A 19,322-nucleotide genomic window follows, 5' to 3' on the forward strand; every position below is an offset into this window, starting at 1 on the left:
AAATCCCATGGAGAATCTGTGGCAAGACATGAAAATTGCTGCTCACAGATGCCAACGTCCAATCTCACTGAGCTAGGTTGCAATAAAGAATGGACACAAATGTCAGCGCTAGATGTGCAAAGCTGGTGGAGACAGACCCCAAAATACTTGCAGCAGTAGTTGCAGTGAAAGTTGGTCCTACAATATACGGACTCAGGGGGGCTGAATACAAATCATGTCACAATTTTCAGATTTACACTTTTAAAATATTTAGAAGAACATTAATTCTTTCTTTCACGTGTCACAAATATTACTTTGTATTGGTATATCACATTAAATCCCAATAAAATACATTTTTGTGTGTGTAACATAATAAAATGTGGAAAAGTTCACAGGGTATGAATACTTTTCCAAAGCACTGTAGGTATTGATAGACAACTTTGAAAGACCATTTATACTGTATGGAGGGTGGGTCTTACTGACAGTTTCCCGATAGTGAAGCATTTCTCAGACTTTGGGAAACAGCATGATCTACAACTTTCTACACAGGGATGAGGTTGCAGCCCTGCTTTTGGGCTTTTTAGACATGCAGAAGAGCAAATCAACAATTTCAGCACATACTTTGTCTTTCCTGTGCTTTCACTATTGCAGAACATCTGGTGGTCCAGATGCACATAACCAAAAATATTCCCAACATTATCCTACACTATGAGCATGGCCGGCTGTAGCTGTTCACTGACAGCAATAGGTTTCTTGTGGGATCAGTGATTTTAGGACCCAGTGGCAGAGTCTGCTCATTCTCACCAGTCAGCCAGCATAAGTGACAGGTTGTGTCCCCACCCACAGGGCAGGCTGCATTCTGCATCTGTCAAGTACAGACTTTGGCAAAGGCACCGGCTCCTGGTGAGACATCTAACCTGCTCTGGGTGTAAAAGAAGAAGGCAAGAGCAAGGAAGCCTCCTACCAAGTGCTCCATGTCATGGCTGGGCTCAGGGTGGTCATGGATGCTGAGGGATGACTTCATGAACTCTTCTGGGAGGACATTCTATCCCACAAGTGCCTCTTCCAAGAACTTTGTGAGTGCCTCACCTGTTTACCTCTGTATTTTATCATCTCCCTCGCTTGCGTCTACTGTTACAGGTTTATTCTTCTTTGTTACGTAAGTGATTCTTTGTGTGTGTAGTATACAGTAGGACAATAAGTACACCTGAGACTTATAGTTCTTCCTAGGGCAGGAAAATGTCTATCTGCCATTAGCTTTGGCAACCTATTTTTCTCTGGTGGCTGCAAAGCTACAAGTTCAAGACATGTCCTATTGAGCTGGGATTTGTAGTACTACAATGAGAGTTTTGCACCTATTTTTTTTAATCCTATTAAAGTCACATTTATATCAATAGTGTCATTGACCCTTGTATATAGGATATTCAGCAATGTGGGATGCCCTGATTATAATTCTGCGTTAAGGGGTGATGACTTTAGGAATGTGTTTGTGCACCGTCCATTCTTCCCACAGATTTGTGTATCTGAAGTTTTCCCAATGGGAGTTTGGGTTAGAAGTCACTTATTCCTGTGTGGGAAGCGGCTACTGAGCAGATCGATGAATGACGAGGAGCAAGTGACAGGAGGTTCACTAGATTCATAGCTTACAGACTGTGGGAGTCTGCAATCTGCAGTCGGATCCAGTAATGACTGTATATATTGTCTATACACTTTCCATACTTACAGCGGATAAGAGTAATCGTACCAATGTCAGGATTGTTCCATAAGACTTAAGTCACTTTCTTTTTATCCTTGTGGTACACATTGCCATTTTAGCGCCACATTGTTCAAAACGGGGCATGCGGGGGTCATAAATTTTGCGCGAAATCAAAAATTCTTATTTTTGTCTATCTTTTTTGCTCCTTTTTTAGAGCAAAAGTTTTCAAGATCGATTTTAAAAGTTACATGCAACTCTAGTTTTTGTGCAGAACATCCTGGTGTACAAGAAAAATCACTCAAGGGGGTACATTTGCGTAAAAATGTTCTGACTTTTTAAAAAAAAAAATCACAAATAATGAATCAACTGGAAACTTCTGTATTATGAAAAAAAAAGTCAAATCAACAAGTGGGAAATAGGCTTCAAAATGGGCGCAACTTAAAGTGAAAAATTGGTGAAAAACAAAAAGTAGCCTTCAAATGGGAAAAACTAGATGAAAGATGGGGAAATTCAATAGTGACTCGGACTCATAGTTTTAATGATTCTGACTGCTCACAATGGAAATAATGCTTGTGCGCATTGATGATATTTATCATTTATTTATTGAAACTATCAGCAATGATTATCGGGACATGATCGGCTGCATTTTGCTTGGCCAGATTATGTAAGTACTTGTCCACACAAGAGCTCACCTGGGGTTAGATACTTCCCTGATGCCAAAAAACCTGAAAAATATCTGCACTCTGAGTTCTGCTCCGGAAGTGGCGACTGTGTGTTTGCCACAGGCGCTTGCTTGGACTTTGTAAATTTATACTGCATCTTGTTAGTAGTGTATTTCCTGAGTTGTGCAACGAGCTACAGGTTACTGATCACCTTGTGACTCTAAAAGTAGTGTGGGTGAGAGCTGGGATATACCAGGTGTGTGGATATAGAATATGAACGAGTGCAAATATGTCCAGGGGTGGGGTGTTAGATGGCATGAGTGCAATCATGCATTGCCTGTATGTCTGTGGCCAAAATAATAGCTGATGAAAGCAGAGGATTGGAAGACGCTTCAATGGAAGACCAGCTCTTATATTCATATATCTGTGCGATTTATGAAGATCAGGCAGTAAGATGACACAATGAACCCGATTTATGACCAGGGCTCGATATTTGGTGCCTACTGCTAGTCGTCAACCACCTATACAAGTCCTAACCACAGAAAAGCTCATGAGATACCTACAACTCAATGAGATATATCACTCTACTAAATGGATAGAAACATTTACATTTTCCCCAGGCATTATTTTAGGTTTATAATTAAACCAGAGAAAAGAGGACCATCTAAGTCCCATAGCTCATCATCATATATGCGATGTGACAAAAGCTGCTATGGAGGTGAAAATGGGCCCATTTACCTCTTTGGCCCCTGTATGGCTGCACAGGTTTCACCAATTATATGTCCGCCCCTGAATCAAGGAATCCTCGAGTAACGCTTTTTTGGTTTCCGGGATTATTAGACCACTAGGCGGTGCTCTTCCATTGCAGCGTTCGCAGATATAGCAGATTTCACCTTTCATAGGATGCTATTTCGAAAGAATAAGCAGTGAAAATGGAAAATGATCAGTTCAATAAAAATTGTGCATGTGAAAAGCAATTTTTTTTTACAGGAAGCTAACTGTGCATTTATACAATGTGAACTCAACTGGAAAAAAAAACCTAATGTGAGTTTGTCTAATGTTTCAGGATATTTTTCTCTAAAATCGTAATTCCACATCATATAAGTGGAATATAATGTATGCTCAGCGCATAATGGGTCAGTGAACCAAAAATACGCTGATCACCGGAAGAACCTGGCTGCTTAGTGGTTTCTAATTGGACAGGGTTCAATACAATCCTTTTAATCCAGCAAATAATATTCCAGACAATCATACTGTCCGCCACAAGTTCCAAGTAATTCCAAATGCAAAAACGTGTAGAAACTAAGGCTCTGTTCACGTGTATGCTTGTCTATTGCGTTTTGGAAACAAACAGAAAATCCCCTTTTTGCATCGCGTTCATGCCCACGTTTGATGGTCACGTCGGGGCTTGCATCGCAACACGGGATTTGGGCAAATGCGCCAACAGGATCATTGACTATAATGGCACTGACAGAGTCAATGTGGGTTCTGTTGTGCATAATTTCCGGTCGTATACACCTCTGACATAGAAGACACGTTTTGAGGGGTGGTTCAGACGCAAACCCAGACAGCACCACTGAACGTGGGACAGAACGCAATGTGAAAACACCCTAAGTGATCCGTTCCATCAGTTATGCAAACGGAAGGGCCCTATTAATTATTAGGGTTCCGGTTTTTAGAGCATAAGAAAAAATTCTACATGCAGAAATATATTTTTTTTTCATCCTAAAAAAATAGACACCAAACAGACCCTATAATAATCAATGGGGCACCTCCCCTTGTGTAACCAATGCAATGGACCACTTATTCCTAAAATGGATCAGATAAATGGAAACATGAGCAGAACCAAAAAATGAGGAACAATCAAAAATTTGTTTTTTTTTATTAACGTAAGTCCAGGAAAAAAAAACTGATGCACAGTAATTTGCCTTGTCTAGGGACTGAGGGTCACTAGATGACAGAGGGATTCTAAAAATACCAACGGGATAATCCCTGTGTCATTCATTGCCCTGACACTACTGGCTTTTTTTTTTTCGGCTCTGCTATTTTATCAGAAAAAGTTGTGCTGCTTGCTGTCTATTAGTGTTTTTTTTTAATTACGAGTAAGTTCTGCACCCCTGCATGGACTGATAGCTACTTTTCTGATTAACCAGTAATACAGAATTTGATATTCGGACTCTGTCCCCAACTGCTAGAATGCACAAAGTTCTCTCCCCAATTTTTTATAGTAAAGGCGGAAACAGACCGCCGTATAACTCGTGCGAGGATCGCATCGTAAACCTCGTACTGGTTGTCGGCTCTCCTGACCTGAGCTTCACAACTGCATAGAAATCCATCATGCTGTCATGCTCACGTCAGGAGAGGTGCCGGCCCGTCCGTGCAGTGCAATGCGATCATCGCACGAGAAATACGGCAGTCTGTCTCTGCCCAGATACAGTTAATTTTGTGAAGCTGTCCATGTGTATTCACAATATATCATGGGGATTGCGTATTTTAAGATTGTAGACTTTCTGCTGGAACATTCAGTAGGAAATGCGTGTAGCTGTATGAGGAGTAATGTGCACACTAACCACATGCAGTAAGATCTTCCATCATGCTGGTTTCAGTATCCGATTTAGATTTCTTTAATCATATGTGTGATGTTTTTTTTAAGCATGAAATTCTAGATGATATAAGCGCTGAAGATATTTCTCTCCATGGGGCAATAACCTCAGTTCTCTCCAAATTTCTAAGTACCTCAAACCATTTATGACATGTAAGTTGAAAATGAGAAATCCAGGCACCCAAGGGTGTAAAATGAAGACTCCAAAATCAATTTTTAACTAATTTTCAGGATCTGTAGGGGCAAACAACCAAGTTCGCAATGTGAAACCATAGTACTCATTTTTCATGTACAAGATGGAAATCAAAATTGCAGCTACCCCAAGGTGTAAACCAAAGATCCCAAAATCAATTTCCAACAAATTTTCAGGAACTGTTGGAGCAAACAACCTAGTTTTAAAGGTTGGGTTTATAAGTGCCTTAAACCATAGTAGCCATTCATCATGTGCAAGATGGAAATCCGAGGGCTAAGGGTATAAACTGTGATCCCCAAAATCAATATTTGAACTCATTTTTCAAATCACTAGGCAAGTATAGATCTATTCATGCAATGTGGCAGCTGGAGATGGCAACTGCTGAGGGAACCAGAGGGCAGGTTAATGGCAGGGAATCTAGCACTAGGTGGATTAGGCTCCCTGATAACACCAACGTAGTGGGGGAAATTAGTCAGTGATTTTGTACAAACTTCTGAGTGTTTTACCAACTTAAAAAATGGCGGCACCTATGTTTTATTCAAAGCTTATTCTATGGTTATTCACCATGGCTTTAGATGCTAATGGTTCCTAGCAAAACTAGAGCATGAATAGTTACAACAGACGTTGTACGTATATTGCTTGGCTGTTATCGTGCTGTGGTGTATATCTAAATAATAGGAAATTGTGATAAACTGACCTTTTTTTCTGCACAAACAAGCATATACGGTATATAGTGGTTTTCTTTGTGATTGATATCTGTGTGGTTTTCCTGTTTAATTTGTATGAAATTTCAAGAACTGGGTCTATTGTTATGTGAAATTAGTATACAGGCATATATGCATATAGTCTAGCTGTCTATTTGTCCAACTCTATAGGTATTTCAATCAAGAAAATAACATATCTTTATGGATAAGCCCTTAATAAGCTAATAAGAAGAGAAGCGCTTTTAGCGCTTGTCTAATAGGAGTTACCACCTCTGGATCTTCATTGGTTAAAGTCAAGAGCTGCATCCAGTCTGTCTACTAGCAAATGGTGTCTGAAAGGGGCTTTAGTATTGGCATACATGGAGGAAAAAAGTAAAGACTATCTCACAGTATCAAGAGTCACCTCACCGCCATCTGCATATAAGGGCTCATTTCCACTTGCGAGAAAAACGGACGAGTGCAATCCGATAAAGAATGGGATTGCACTCGGACCAATGTTATTCAATAGGTGTCTTTTCATTTGCGATTTTTTTTGTCAGCCAAAATCGGACTGAGAAAAAAATTGCAGCATGCTGCGATTTGCTGCGAGTCTCGGACGAGACTCGCCAATACAAGTCAATGGGTGCGAGAGAAAAAACGCATGGAATACGGACCATCCATATTCCATCCATTTTTTACGGATACCTTACCATTCTGTGGCACAGAACACTGTAAATAGTCCTGTAAATGACTGTATAAAAGTAGTTGCAGAGAAAAAAACAGATTGCATACGGATGTTATACGGATGTAAAACGGATGGTGCGATTAAAAAATCGCATTGAACACGCATGACAATCGCATACTTTTCATCCCTTTTTTCGGTCCAGATTACGGACCGTTTTTTCTCTCGCAAGTGGAAATGAGCCCTTAGAGAGGTATCTGCAATGTGAGGGGTCCATCTGTTAAATGGAGATTGTAATGATCCAGAGAATTCACTGTTTGGTCCAGGCACTGGACAAATATTCATCCCAAAAGTCTTACATAAGACAACCCTATGTGGAGCCAACTTTGGAGAAAATCATACAAATTGGAAAAAGGATGCCAGCATTTTCCAAAATCAATCTCCTTTGTTAAAAGTTCTATACAACACAGCAAAAAGGGCAGTATTTTGTATTTTTCACAACCAATCACAGTATAAGTTTTGACAATATGGAGGAAAAAGTATCATGTTGATCAGGGAGTGTCATTGGACTAGAGTTCGTAGTGGACCTACTCAATGCAACAGAGTTTAGTGGGTTGGAGAGGCCGGATTGTATTTTATTTTTCTGTGAAGTTCTAGAATATTCACGAGTCCTTAAGGAAACTTTAGAATTAAAAGCAAAGTGGATAAATTCTATTAAGACACATTTTCTTACCTCCAGTGTAAAGAGACTGATTAAGAATAACCATTGTGAATATTGATACCATACCAAGTTAATGCTATTTGTATGCTTTGAGCTGATCTATTTCAGAATTGACTGGTTGGATCTTTTGGATCACTCACCAAGTATAAGAATCATGAACATAGTTTTCAGAGCAGTAGATGCTCTGTTATTAGTTGCCCTTATCACTGTCCAGTTACTATATATCTCTTATAGGGTTGAGCGAAACGGGTCGAACATTTTCAAAAGTCGCCGACTTTTGGCTAAGTCGGGGTTTCATGAAACCCGATCCGACCCCTGTGCGGGGTCGGCCATGCGGTACGCGACTTTCGCGCCAAAGTCGCGTTTCAATGACGCGAAAAGCGCCATTTCTCAGCCAATGAAGGTAAACGCAGAGTGTGGGCAGCGTGATGACATAGGTCCTGGTCCCCACCATCTTAGAGAAGGGCATTGCAGTGATTGGCTTGCTGTCTGCGACGTCACAGGGGCTATAAAGAGGCGTTCCCGCCGACCGCCATCTTACTGCTGCTGATCTGAGCTTAGGGAGAGGTTGCTGCCGCTTTGTCAGAAGCAGGGATAGCGTTAGGCAGGGTCCATTAACCACAAAACCGCTTGTGCTGCAGCGATTTGCACTGTCCAACACCACCCTCGGTGTGCAGGGACAGTGGAAGTTTTTTTTTTTTTTTTTTTCCCCTCAGCGCTGTAGCTCATTGGGCTGCCCTAGAAGGCTCCCTGATAGCTGCATTGCTGTGTGTACGCCGCTGTGCAAACCAACTGCTTTTTTCAAAGCACAAATCCTCTTGTTCCTTCCTTTCTGCACAGCTATCTTTTTTGTTTGTCCACACTTTTTATTTCATTTGTGCATCAGTCCACTCCTTATTGCTGCCTGCCATACCTGGCTGAGATTACTGCAGGCAGGGAGATAGTAGCTGCCTGCCATACCTGGCTGAGATTACTGCAGGCAGGGAGATAGTAATTGTAGGACATTCCCTGTTTTTTTTTTTTTTTTTTTTTTGGTGGGAGATTAAGATTGGCAATTTGGCATTTCTGCTAGAGTGCCATCCCTGTGTGTGCCATCTCTCTCACATAGTGGGCCATAGAAAGCCTTTTCATTTTTCTGTATTTTTTTTTGTGGGGTGTATAAATTCTCCCTGATAAAAATACAGTGGGAGATTAATATTGGCCTTTGGGCTTGTGTGCCAGTCCTGAGTGTGCCATCTCTCTCACAAATAGTGGGCCATAGAAAGCCTATTTTATTTTTTTTGGGGTTTTATAAATTCTCCCTGAAAAAAAGGGAGATTAATATTGGCCTCTGGGCTTGTGTGCCAGTCCTGAGCGTGCCATCTGTGCCAGCCCTAGGCGTGCCATCTCTCTCACAAATAGTGGGCCATAGAAAGCCTATTTATTTTTTTTTTTGGTTTTATAAATTCTCCCTGAAAAAAAGGGAGATTAATATTGGCCTCTGGGCTTGTGTGCCAGTCCTGAGCGTGCCATCTGTGCCAGCCCTGAGCGTGCCATCTCTCTCACAAATAGTGGGCCATAGAAAGCCTATTTAATTTTTTTTTTTGTTTTATAAATTTTCCCTGAAAAAAGGGAGATTAATATTGGCCTCTGGGCTTGTGTGCCAGTTGTGAGCGTGCCATCTGTGCCAGTCCTGAGCGTGCCATCTCTCTCACAAATAGTGGGCCATAGAAAGCCTATTTAAATATTTTTTTGGTTTTATAAATTCTCCCAGAAAAAAAGGGAGATTAATATTGGCCTCTGGGCTTGTGTGCCAGTCCTGAGCGTGCCATCTGTGCCAGCCCTGAGCGTGCCATCTCTCTCACAAATAGTGGGCCATAGAAAGCCTATTTAATTTTTTTTTTTGTTTTATCAATTTTCCCTGAAAAAAGGGAGATTAATATTGGCCTCTGGGCTTGTGTGCCAGTTGTGAGCGTGCCATCTGTGCCAGTCCTGAGCGTGCCATCTCTCTCACAAATAGTGGGCCATAGAAAGCCTATTTAAATATTTTTTTGGTTTTATAAATTCTCCCAGAAAAAAAGGGAGATTAATATTGGCCTCTGGGCTTCTGTGCCAGTCCTGAGCGTGCCATCTGTGCCAGTCCTGAGCGTCCCATCTCTCTCACAAATAGTGGGCCATAGAAAGCCTATTTTATTTTTTTTTGGGGTTTTAGAAATTCTCCCTGAAAAAAGGGAGATTAATATTGGCCTCTGGGCTTGTGTGCCAGTTGTGAGCGTGCCATCTGTGCCAGTCCTGAGCGTGCCATCTCTCTCACAAATAGTGGGCCATAGAAAGCCTATTTAAATATTTTTTTGGTTTTATAAATTCTCCCAGAAAAAAAGGGAGATTAATATTGGCCTCTGGGCTTCTGTGCCAGTCCTGAGCGTGCCATCTGTGCCAGTCCTGAGCGTCCCATCTCTCTCACAAATAGTGGGCCATAGAAAGCCTATTTTATTTTTTTTTTGGGTTTTAGAAATTCTCCCTGAAAAAAGGGAGATTAATATTGGCCTCTGGGCTTGTGTGCCAGTTGTGAGCGTGCCATCTGTGCCAGTCCTGAGCGTGCCATCTCTCTCACAAATAGTGGGCCATAGAAAGCCTATTTAAATATTTTTTTGGTTTTATAAATTCTCCCAGAAAAAAAGGGAGATTAATATTGGCCTCTGGGCTTCTGTGCCAGTCCTGAGCGTGCCATCTGTGCCAGTCCTGAGCGTCCCATCTCTCTCACAAATAGTGGGCCATAGAAAGCCTATTTTATTTTTTTTTGGGGTTTTAGAAATTCTCCCTGGAAAAAAAAAGGGAGATTAATATTGCCCTTTGGGCTTGTGTGCCAGTACTAAGCGTTCCATCTCTCTCTCTCTCTCTCAGTCAGTGGGCCATAGAACGCCTATTTTTGGTTTTATTTGTTTTCTAAATTCTCCCTGAAAAAATCATTTTATTTTATTTGGTTTCTAAATTCTTCCTGATAAAATCATATTTTTTTTATTATTTTTATTTCTAAAGTCTCCCTGAAAAAAAAAAAAAAAAAACAACCAAAAAAACAGTGGGAGATTAATATTGGCCTTTCTGCTTGTGTGCCAGTCTTGACTCCTGGGTGTGCCATCTCTCTCTCTCTCTCTCTCTCTCTCTCTCTCTCTCTCTCCAATTGTGGTCCATAGAAAGCCTATATTTTTTTTCCTTGATTTGGGTTCTAAAATCTACCAGAGAAAATAACTACATCAATCATTGGTAGAAAAATATTGGCCTCTGGGTTTGTGTGCCACTCCTGACTCCTGTGTGCGTCATCTCTCAGTCAGTGGGCCATAGAACGCCTATTTTTGGTTTTATTTGTTTTCTAAATTCTCCCTGAAAAAATCATTTTATTTTATTTGGTTTCTAAATTCTTCCTGATAAAATCATATTTTTTTTATTATTTTTTTTTCTAAAGTCTCCCTGAAAAAAAAAAAAAAAAACAGTGGGAGATTAATATTGGCCTTTCTGCTTGTGTGCCAGTCTTGACTCCTGGGTGCGTCATCTCTCAGTCAGTGGGCCATAGAACGCCTATTTTTGTTTTTATTTGTTTTATAAATTCTCCCTGAAAAAATCATTTTATTTTATTTGGTTTCTAAATTCTTCCTGATAAAATCATATTTTTTTTATTATTTTTTTTTCTAAAGTCTCCCTGAAAAAAAAAAAAAAAAAACAACCAAAAAAAACAGTGGGAGATTAATATTGGCCTTTCTGCTTGTGTGCCAGTCTTGACTCCTGGGTGTGCCATCTCTCTCTCTCTCTCTCTCTCTCTCTCTCTCTCTCTCTCTCCAATTGTGGTCCATAGAAAGCCTATATTTTTTTTCCTTGATTTGGGTTCTAAAATCTACCAGAGAAAATAACTACATCAATCATTGGTAGAAAAATATTGGCCTCTGGGTTTGTGTGCCACTCCTGACTCCTGTGTGCGTCATCTCTCAGTCAGTGGGCCATAGAACGCCTATTTTTGTTTTTATTTGTTTTATAAATTCTCCCTGAAAAAATCATTTTATTTTATTTGGTTTCTAAATTCTTCCTGATAAAATCATATTTTTTTTATTATTTTTTTTTCTAAAGTCTCCCTGAAAAAAAAAAAAAAAAAAAAAACAGTGGGAGATTAATATTGGCCTTTCTGCTTGTGTGCCAGTCTTGACTCCTGGGTGTGCCATCTCTCTCTCTCTCTCTCTCCAATTGTGGTCCATAGAAAGCCTACATTTTTTTTCCTTGATTTGGGTTCCAAAATCTACCAGAGAAAATAACTCCATCAATCATTGGTAGAAAAATATTGGCCTCTGGGCTTGTGTGCCACTCCTGATTCCTGTGTGCGTCATCTCTCACTCAGTGGCCCATAGAAAGCATATAGTTTGTTACATTTGTTTTCTAAATTCTCCCTGCAAAAATCTATTTTTTTTTTTTGGGGGGGTTTCTAAAGTGTTCCTGAAAAAAATAAAAATAAAAAAAAAATAATAGTGTGACATTAATATTAACATTTGTGCTTCAGTGACAGTCCTGCGTGTGGGGCATCTCTCTAATTTGCAGCCACCAAAAAAAGAGTGTGTAACATTGGGCCTGATTTTCGCTGTGGTCTCACCAACCTGTAAAGGGGTAGCTAAATCATACTGAAGTTATAGCTCACCGTGTAAGTTGTGTGACTGCAACAAATAACGTTAGTTTGGTTACGTTTTTAAAACAATGAGGAAGTCTAGTGGAAGAGGTCGTGGCCGGGGGCGTTCATTGTCAGCTGGTAATGAGGGTAGTGGTAGTGGTGGAGCATCAGGTGGTCGTGGGGGAAAAAATATTGCACCTAAGTCTGGAGCTGTGGAGCCAGGTTCGTCGTCCGGCTACACAAGGCCTCGAACGCTCCCTTTTCTGGGATTAGGAAAACCGCTTTTAAAGCCGGAGCAGCAAGAGCAAGTTTTGGCTTATCTTGCTGACTCAGCCTCTAGCTCTTTTGCCTCATCTCGTGAAACTGGTAAAAGTAAAAGCAGCGCGTCGTTAGTGGATGTTCACGGTCAGGGACAAGTCACTTCCTTGTCCTCTTCAGCAAAAACAACAACAGAGAAGAATGCAGCAGGCGACACAACGGGTTACTCCATGGAGCTCTTTACACATACCGTCCCTGGCTTAGAAAGTGAAGCAGTTAACAGTCCATGCCCATTACAAATTGAATCTGACATGGAGTGCACTGACGCACAGCCACAGCCAGACTACTATGCTGGTCCTTTGACTCAGACCACAACATTGCCCTCGCAGGGTGCTGATCAAGAATCAGACCCTGATGAGACTATGTTGCCCCATCACGAACGCTATACCACCGAACGACACGGTGACACAGACGAAGTTGCGCAGGAGGTACAAGAAGAGTTATTAGATGACCCAGTTCTTGACCCCGATTGGCAGCCATTGGGGGAACAGGGTGCAGGCGGCAGCAGTTCTGAAGCAGAGGAGGAGGAGGGGCCGCAGCAGGCATCAACATCGCCACAGGTTCCATCTGCCGGGCCCGTATCTTGCCCAAAACGCGTGGCAAAGCCAAAACCTGGTGGAGGACAGCGTGGCCATCCGGTTAAAGCTCAGTCTGCAATGCCTGAAAAGGTATCCGATGCTAGAAAGAGTGCAGTCTGGCATTTTTTTAAACAACATCCAATTGATCAGCGCAAAGTCATCTGTCAAAAATGTTCTACTTCCTTAAGCAGAGGTCAGAATCTGAAAAGTCTCAATACTAGTTGCATGCATAGACATTTAACCACCATGCATTTGAAAGCTTGGACTAACTACCAAACGTCCCTTAAGGTTGTTGCACCCTCGGCCAATGAAGCTAGTCATCAACGCAACATCCCTTCCGGCAGTGTAGGACCACCATTTAGCGCACCACCTGCTGTATCTGTGCAGGTATCTTTGCCAGGCCAAAGCAGTCAGGGTCAGGGAATCACCAGTTTCGTAGTAGGAAACACTGCATCTAGGGCACCGGCGGCAACAATACCATCTCCCACCGTCTCTCAGTCTGCCATGTCCACCGGCACCCCCGCTAGTTCCACGATCTCCAGCTCTCCAGTCCAGCTCACCCTACATGAGACTATGGTTAGAAAAAGGAAATACTTAGCCTCGCATCCGCGTACACAGGGTTTGAACGCCCACATAGCTAGACTAATCTCGTTAGAGATGATGCCCTACCGGTTAGTTGAAAGCGAAGCTTTCAAAGACCTGATGGACTACGCTGTACCACGCTACGAGCTACCCAGTCGACACTTTTTTTCCAGAAAAGCCATCCCAGCCCTCCACCAGCATGTTAAAGAGCGCATCGTCCATGCACTCAGGCAATCTGTGAGCACAAAGGTGCACCTGACAACAGATGCATGGACCAGTAGGCATGGCCAGGGACGTTACGTGTCCATCACGGCACACTGGGTAAATGTGGTGGATTCAGGGTCCACAGGGGACAGCAAGTTTGGGACAGTTCTGCCTAGCCCACGGTCTAGTAAACAGTTGTCTGTAGCCGTTCGCACCCCCTCCTCCTCCTCCTCCTCGTCCTCCTGCAGAAGCAAGAGCTCGTCCACAGACCGCAGTCGCACAAACACTCCATCCGCACCTGCCACTGTTGCACACCAGGTCTCCCATTATGGGGCAGCTACTGGCATACGTCAGCAGGCTGTATTGGCTATGAAGTGTTTGGGCGACAATAGACACACCGCGGAAGTTCTGTCCGAGTTCTTGCAGCAAGAAACGCAGTCGTGGCTGGGCACTGTAGATCTTGAGGCAGGCAAGGTAGTGAGTGATAACGGAAGGAATTTCATGGCTGCCATCTCCCTTTCCCAACTGAAACACATTCCTTGCCTGGCTCACACCTTAAACCTGGTGGTGCAGTGCTTCCTGAAAAGTTATCCGGGGTTATCCGACCTGCTCCTCAAAGTGCGTGGACTTTGCGCACATATCCGCCGTTCGCCTGTACACTCCAGCCGTATGCAGACCTATCAGCGTTCTTTGAACCTTCCCCAGCATCGCCTAATCATAGACGTTGCAACAAGGTGGAACTCAACACTGCACATGCTTCAGAGACTGTGCGAACAGAGGCGGGCTGTTATGTTTTTGTGGGAGGATACACATACACGGGCAGGCAGTAGGATGGCAGACATGGAGTTGTCAGGTGTGCAGTGGTCGAAGATTCAAGACATGTGTCAAGTCCTTCAGTGTTTTGAGGAATGCACACGGCTGGTTAGTGCAGACAACGCCATAATAAGCATGAGCATCCCCCTAATGCGTCTGCTGATGCAAAGTTTGACGCACATAAAGGATCAGGCGTCTGCACCAGAGGAAGAGGAAAGCCTTGATGACAGTCAGCGATTGTCTGGTCAGGGCAGTGTACATGACGAGGTACCGGGCGAAGAGGAGGTGGAGGATGAGGAGGATGATGGGGATGAGTATATTTTTAATGAGGAAGCTTTCCCGGGGGCACGGGAAATTGGTGGCGTGGCAAGGCCGGGTTCTGGTTTTTTGAGGGACACAAGTGACGTAGATTTGCCTGCAACTGCCCCTCAACCAAGCACAACCGCAGATTTGACAACGGGAACTTTGGCCCACATGGCGGATTATGCCTTGCGTATCCTCAAAAGGGACACACGCATTACAAAAATGATGAACGATGACGATTACTGGTTGGCCTGCCTCCTTGATCCTCGCTATAAAGGCAAATTGCAAAATATTATGCCACATGAGAACTTGGAACTAATATTAGCAACAAAACAATCAACTCTTGTTGACCGTTTGCTTCTGGCATTCCCTGCACACAGCGCCCGTGATCGTTCTCACACGAGCTCCAGGGGCCAGCAGACCAGAGGTGTTAGAGGGGCAGAAATCAGAAGTGGCGTTGGACAGAGGGGTTTTCTGACCAGGTTGTGGAGTGATTTTTCTATGACCGCAGACAGGACAGGTACTGCAGCATCAATTCAAAGTGACAGGAGACAACATTTGTCCAGTATGGTTACAAACTATTTTTCATCCCTTATCGACGTTCTCCCTCAACCGTCATTCCCATTTGATTACTGGGCATCCAAATTAGACACCTGGCCAGAATTGGCAGAATATGCATTGCAGGAGCTTGCTTGCCCGGCAGCTAGTGTCCTATCAGAAAGAGTATTCAGTGCTGCAGGTTCAATACTAACAGAAAAAAGGACTCGTCTGGCTACCCAAAATGTAGATGATCTAACCTTCATTAAAATGAACCACAACTGGATTTCAAAATCTTTTGCCCCACCCTGCCCGGCTGACACCTAGCTTTCCTATGAAAAGGTCTTGCCTGTGGACTATTCTGAATGACTTTTCCAATCTCGTAATTTTCTTCACCTGATTGTCCAGCATACGACATGTTTCCACCTCACGAAATGGCCAAACTCCCCACACGGGGCCGTGCTATCGCCACTTTGCGCTTGGACCCTTGAGAGTGCTGTTTGTCTGAAGAGGTGGGTGTGGCCGCTTTTGGTCGACGGCACTGCCACTGGGTCCCTCATAGTACAATAAAGTGTCTCTGGCGGTGGTGGTGCGCACCCAACGTCAGACACACCGTTGTAATATGAGGGGCCCTGTGCCTGTACCGCCGGCCACAAGACAGTTCCCCCCCCCAGCTCAAACAGTGCTCTACCACTAGCAAAATTATCTCTCACAGCTTCACCAATGTGTAGTCTAGCCGCTGACATCCTTCAATGCCTGGCACTGACAATACCATTGTTTTGACATTTTTGTTATGTTAGGCCTTCGAAGCCTGTCTGCGGTCCCTTCTTTCTACAACTACTACACTGACCAGGCCACTGCTGGCCGTGTTACCCTGGAACCAATTTAAAAGTGCCTACAGTCAGCCCAATTTTGTTATGTTAGGCCTTCGAAGACTGTCTGCCGTCACTCCTTCCACTAGACTTCCACTGACCATACACTGCTGCCCATGTACCCCTGGAACCAATTTAAAGTGCCTACAGCCAGCCCAATTTTGTTATGTTAGGCCTTCGAAGCCTGTCTGCGGTCACTCCTTCCACTAGACTTCCACTGACCAGACCACTGCTGCCCGTGTACCCCTGGAACCAATTTAAAAGTGCCTACAGCCAGCCCAAGTTTGTTATGTTAGGCCTTGGAAGCCTGTCTGCGGTCACTCCTTCCACTAGACTTCCACTGACCAGACCACTGCTGCCCGTGTACCCCTGGAACCAATTTAAAAGTGCCTACAGCCAGCCCAAGTTTGTTATGTTAGGCCTTGGAAGCCTGTCTGCGGTCACTCCTTCCACTAGACTTCCACTGACCAGACCACTGCTGCCCGTGTACCCCTGGAACCAATTTAAAAGTGCCTACAGCCAGCCCAAGTTTGTTATGTTAGGCCTTGGAAGCCTGTCTGCGGTCACTCCTTCCACTAGACTTCCACTGACCAGACCACTGCTGCCCGTGTACCCCTGGAACCAATTTAAAAGTGCCTACAGCCAGCCCAAGTTTGTTATGTTAGGCCTTCTAAGCCTGTCTGCGGTCCATTCTTTCAACTACTACTACACTGACCAGGTCACTGCTGCCCGTGTACCCCTGGAACCAATTTAAAATTGCCTACAGCCATGTGTTATTATTTTAGGCATTCGATGCCTGTCTGCGGTCCATTTTTTCAACTACTACTACACTGACCAGGTCACTGCTGCCCGTGTACCCCGGGAACCAATTTAAAATTGCCTACAGCCATGTGTTATTATTTTAGGCCTTCGATGCCTGTCTGCGGTCACTCCTTCCACTAGGCCTCCACTGACCACACCACTGCTGTCCGTGTACCCCTGGAACCAATTTAAAATTGCCTACAGCCAGCCCAATTTTTTTATTTTAGGCCTTCGATGCCTGTCTGCGGTCCATTCTTTCAACTACTACTACACTGACCAGGTCACTGCTGCCCGTGTACCCCTGGAACCAATTTAAAATTGCCTACAGCCATGTGTTATTATTTTAGGCCTTCGATGCCTGTCTGCGGTCACTCCTTCCACTAGGCCTCCACTGACCACACCACTGCTGTCCGTGTACCCCTGGAACCAATTTAAAATTGCCTACAGCCATGTGTTATTATTTTAGGCATTCGATGCCTGTCTGCGGTCCATTTTTTCAACTACTACTACACTGACCAGGTCACTGCTGCCCGTGTACCCCTGGAACCAATTTAAAATTGCCTACAGCCATGTGTTATTATTTTAGGCCTTCGATGCCTGTCTGCGGTCACTCCTTCCACTAGGCCTCCACTGACCACACCACTGCTGTCCGTGTACCCCTGGAACCAATTTAAAATTGCCTACAGCCATGTGTTATTATTTTAGGCCTTCGATGCCTGTCTGCGGTCACTCCTTCCACTAGGCCTCCACTGACCACACCACTGCTGTCCGTGTACCCCTGGAACCAATTTAAAATTGCCTACAGCCATGTGTTATTATTTTAGGCCTTCGATGCCTGTCTGCGGTCACTCCTTCCACTAGGCCTCCACTGACCACACCACTGCTGTCCGTGTACCCCTGGAACCAATTTAAAATTGCCTACAGCCATGTGTTATTATTTTAGGCCTTCGATGCCTGTCTGCGGTCCATTCTTTCAACTACTACTACACTGACCAGGGCACTGCTGGCCGTGTACCCCTGGAACCAACATCAGAAAATATAAAAATAAGTATTTTGCTTATAAAAAAGAAAATACTGGTGAGATATCAAATGCAGACATTTTAACATTAAAAACAAACACACAACTAAAATCTGGTACAGTACTAAAAATGGCCACCAGCTACAATTACTTTCTCCTGCAAGTAGTTAACTGAAAGTTTTTTTAAATTGAAAACACACATATGGCATCCACCGAGTGTTGTCCTGTCGCGTCTTCTTTATATTATTGCCGAGAAGATGCAAAATAATGAAAATAATAAAATCATTAATTACCAAAATAATAGAGAAAGTCAACACCACATTGCAAATAAACATTCATTCCAAATAAAGAAGCAGGGCGCGTCCGAGGGTGAGTATATACCTAATAAGAATATAATCACCCTCGGACGCGCAATGCTTATTTCCAACAGCCTTCCTTCCTAAGAATCAGCCCTTCCGTCGTGTAGAGAGACGTTGTGTTACACTCCAAGGTGTTCCCCAGGTTGCCTTTCCTGAGCTTCGATCTTCCGGCTCTCGTTTAGTAGTTCTTGGAAACTACTCTGCATTAGGCCTTCAAATTGGGTATGGGGTGTAGAGAGATGGTGTGTTCCACTCCAAGGTGTTCCCCAGGTTGCCTTTCCTGAGCTTCGATCTTCCGGCTCTCGTTTAGTAGTTGTTGGAAACTACGCTGCATTAGGCCTTCAAATTGGGTATGGGGTGTAGCGAGAGGGTGTGTTACACTCCAAGGTGTTCCCCAGGTTGCCTTTCCTGAGCTTCGATCTTCCGGCTCTCGTTTAGTAGTTCTTGGAAACTACACTGCATTAGACCTTCAAATTGGGTATGGGGTGTAGAGAGAGGGTGTGTTACACTCTAAGGTGTTCCCCAGGTTTCCTTGCCATTGCTTCGGTCTTCCGACTCTCGTTTAGTAGTTGTAGAAAAGTACACTGCATTAGGCCATACAAAATGGGTATGGGGTGGAGAGAGATGGTGTGTTACACTCCAAGGTGTTCCCCAGGTTGCCTTTCCTGAGCTTCTATCTTCAGGCTCTCATTAAATTGTGGTTAAATGGAACAACTGCATTTGGCGTACTAGTTGGTTTGGGGCCTACTATCGGTGTCTGCCACTCCTTGCTGTTCTCCTCCACTGAACAAAGCTGTGCCGCCTGTTTACTACGGTTGCCAATTTTGAACTGCATTTCGACTACTTACTGATTTGGCCCTACTCTCTGTGTCAGCCTCTCATTCCAGTTGTCCTCCACTGCAATGCCCCCTGGTTATTCCTGTGTTACCAATTTTGAACTGCATTTAGCCCACTTTCTTCTTTGGGCCTATATCTGTGTTTCCACTTCATCGTGCCCATTGCCCAGCCAGTGATAGATGAGTCTGCTGGTACATTGACCCATAACGCAACATTCCCCGTGCACGCTACACAACAACATTGTGACCCTGCTGA

The 19,322-nt window shown here is 43.7% G+C and overlaps 1 protein-coding gene across 1 annotated transcript in view; it reads left to right on the forward strand.

Annotated features, from left to right (window-relative positions):
- The first annotated feature begins 1,000 nt into the window (after positions 1 to 1,000).
- The window catches only part of GCGR (glucagon receptor), a 177,195-nt gene continuing 158,873 nt past the window's right edge, over positions 1,001 to 19,322 (forward strand). The window contains exon 1 of the mRNA XM_069755776.1: positions 1,001 to 1,055. The gene's annotated coding sequence lies outside the window, so the exon portion shown is untranslated. The remainder of the gene's footprint in view (positions 1,056 to 19,322) is intronic.

This window comes from Ranitomeya imitator, chromosome 2, assembly GCF_032444005.1.
Source record: "Ranitomeya imitator isolate aRanImi1 chromosome 2, aRanImi1.pri, whole genome shotgun sequence".
In the NCBI taxonomy this organism is placed as follows: Eukaryota; Metazoa; Chordata; class Amphibia; order Anura; family Dendrobatidae; genus Ranitomeya; species Ranitomeya imitator.